This window comes from Phycodurus eques, chromosome 4, assembly GCF_024500275.1.
Source record: "Phycodurus eques isolate BA_2022a chromosome 4, UOR_Pequ_1.1, whole genome shotgun sequence".
Lineage (NCBI taxonomy): Eukaryota > Metazoa > Chordata > Actinopteri > Syngnathiformes > Syngnathidae > Phycodurus > Phycodurus eques.
This window is the reverse complement of record NC_084528.1, coordinates 12,102,415-12,105,877: the sequence shown is the minus strand read 5'-3', so window position 1 is coordinate 12,105,877 and position 3,463 is coordinate 12,102,415.

Genomic DNA, 3,463 nt, shown 5'->3' with positions numbered 1-3,463 from the left:
CCAGTGAAAGCCTCTTGGCTGAAATGAGATGCTGTTTGGCAATGTCATTACCGACTTCCCTAAGTGACTTTTTGATTCCCAGGGTGCTTTTAGAATCCCTTTTCCAGTTGTAATTAAACATTTATTTGATCTGTTTCGACTAAGAGGGTATTCAGATTCAGAAAACTATGGCTAAAAGGCAATACAGGTTTGGAAACACATTTGTACACAGTTTAATGATCCACATTGCTCTTTACAACTACACTTCTTCATAAAGGTGTATCTGCACAGTTTTAACGAAAGAGGTCACTGTTAAACACGCAACTTCAAACTCATATTGCCCATTGTAGTCAACAGACCAACGACCAACCACATTATCACCACTTAGTTACACAATATAATGCTATCGAATAAAATACAGAATTGTGTCAAATCTTCTGCCTCTACAAAGACAATAATGTTCAGTTTTGATGTCACAGAGGTATTAATTTAACAATATATTCATTATTGTGGTTCTAGTTCTAGTTTGCAGTGGTGTAATACTATACTTTACTGCATCATACTCACAGTTCCTTGATATTTTTGACACTCATGTAACCAACTGAGGCAAAGGAAATGTTAGAGCCAACTGTCGTTTTGATGCAGTACAGATATACACCACTGCCAACCACAAAAATAGCAGCCTTTTTTCAGGTGGGCCATAATTTGCCCCCTATGACTGCAATTGTTACCGGGGGGCTGCACCTAGAAATTCTGTCCATGAAGGTAATAAATAGAAAGTGTGGCAAAGGGCAGCCTTGGCATTGCCGACAGTAAGTCGGATATATTTCTCACTCGAAATATATCCGAGTTACTGTCGGCAATGCGGACAAAACTCTGATAACGGTCGTACAGGGACTGAACAGCCCTTATCAGGGGGGCTATCAGGTACCCCATACTCCCAGAGCACCATCCACAGGACTCCTCAAGGGACACGGTCAAATGCCTTTTCCAGCTCCGAAAAACACATGTAGACTGGTTGGGCTAACACTCATGCACCCTCCATAACCGTGCTGAGGGGGTAGAGCTGGTCAACTGTTCCATGGCCAGGACAAAAACCACATTGCTCCTCCTGAATCTGAGATTCAACTTCCCGACGGACCCTACTCTCCCTGAATAGACCTTACCAGGGAGTCCGAGAAGTGTAATCTCCCTGTAATTGGAACACTCCAGTTTGCCAATCCAGAGGCACTGTCCCCAATGTCCAAGCAATGTTGCAGAGGCATCTCAACCGGGACAGCCCAACAGCATCCAGAGCCTTTACGGAACTCCGAGCTGACCTCATCCACCACCAGGAGCTTTTTAACCACCTCGGTAACCTCAACCCTGGAAATGGGTGAGTCACCTCAGAGTTCCCAGACGCTGCTTCCTCATAGGATGCCGTGTCGTTAGAATTGAGGAGGTCTTCAAAGTATTCGGCCCAATGACTCACAACGTCCCAAGTTGAGGTCAACAGCTCCCCATCGCCATGATACACAGTGTTGATGGTGCAGTCCTTCCCCCTCCTGAGACGTCAGACTGTGGACCAGAGTTTCTTCGAAGCCGCCCGGAAATCGTTCTCAATGGCCTCACCGAACTCCTCCCAAGCCCGAGTTTTTGCCTCAGCGACCACCAAATCTGCATTCCACTTGGCTAGCCGGTACCCATCAGCTGTCTCCAGAGTCCCACAAGACAAAAAGGCCCGATAGGACACCTTCTACAGCTCGACGGCATCTCTTACCGCTGGTGTCCACCAACAGGTTCAGGGATTGCCAACACGACAGGCACCGACCACCGTACAGTCACAGCTCCGGCCGACCGCCAGTATTGGTCACTGACAGCATGTTGCAATGGAATTGTAGGTTAGCTGTTTAAGAAGTTGATTGCAAGAGGGAAGAAGCTGTTGGAATGTCTGCGCCTACCTGGGGGAAGGAGCTGGAAGAGCCTGTGACCAGAATGTGTTGGGGACTGGAATGATGGTGGAGCATTTGAAACAGGATGGTACTTTGCACAGTTCCAGAGATCTATTGAGGATCTGTGTGAAGACTGGAGCGAGCTGGTCCGCGCAGACTTTGAGGCAGGATGGGGACACATGGTCTGGGCCTGCAGCTTTGTTAATCTTTTGTTGTTTGAAGATGCTTCTCACATCCTGTTCGTGGATGGTTAACGCAGAAGTCAGAGGTGTGATTGTCGTCGGTGATGCGGCTGGGTGGGTGTGGGTTGTGAAAGTGTCCTTTTCAAATCTGCAGTAGAAGGTATTCAAGTCGTTGGCTAGTGTGCTATTGTTCTCGGCTTGGGGGGGATCGTCGCTTGTAATTGGTCAGCGATTGGAATGCATGCCAGACTGATTTAGAGTCGTTAGCGCTAAACTGTTTTTCCAACTTTGCTGAATAGTTCCTCTTTGCAACGTTAATTTCTTGAGTTAGCTGCTTTCTAGCTCGATTATACAGGGCACTGTCCCTGCTTTTGATATGCGTCCTCCTTAGCTTGGCGAAGTTGCTTAAGTTTGGCAGTGAACCATGGCTTGTTGTCATTGAATGTGCGAAATGACTGTGTTGGTACACACACATCTTCACAGAAACTAATATAGTATGTGACAGTGTCCATATAGTCATCCAGGCTGCCAGCTGAATTTTCAAAGACACTCCAGTCTGTGAAGTCTAAACAGCTTTGAAATTATTTATTTTGCTTCATTGGTCCACTTTTTCACTGTTTTCACTGTAGGCTTTGCGCATTTAAGTTCTTGCCTGTACGTTGGTATTAAGTGAATTAAGCAGTGATCAGACCCAATGCTGCATGAGGTTTGGCACGGTATGCGTTATTTAGTGTAGTATAGCAGTGGTCTAAAATGTTATTTTCCCTGGTAGGACAGTCGATGTGCTACTTGTATTTAGGGAGTTCGTGGTTGAGTTTAGCTTTGTTAAAGTCCCCGAGAATAATGAGGAGTGAGTCCGGGTGTTTTTTTTCAATTTCGTTTACTTGTTCGGAGAGCATTAGCAGTGCGGCGTTCGTGTTAGCTTGAGGCGGAATGTAGACACCATGAATGAATGATGCGAACTCACGAGGCGAGTAGATTGGCTTAGAGTTAAAAAACAGCGACTCTAAATGCGGGCTGCAGTGTGTGCTGAGCTCCATGACGTCCGTACACCATTTTTCATTGATATACAAGCATATCCCGCCGCCTTTTGTTTTCCCCGATGATTCCATGTCACCCGGTGAAGATGGAAGCGGGGAAGCATGACGGCGCCATCTGGTACAGCCTCACAAAGCTAAGTCTCCGTAAAGCACATGGCGGCGGAACGTCTTTACTGGTCTTTATCAGAAGATGAAGCTCGTCCATTTTGTTGGGTAGGGAGCGTAGATTCGCGAGGTGGATCGACGGAAACGTCAATCAGTATCCTATCTTGTGGAGCTTCACCTGGATACCAGCTCACTTCCCTTTGTGGCGTCGCCTCTGCCTCCATGA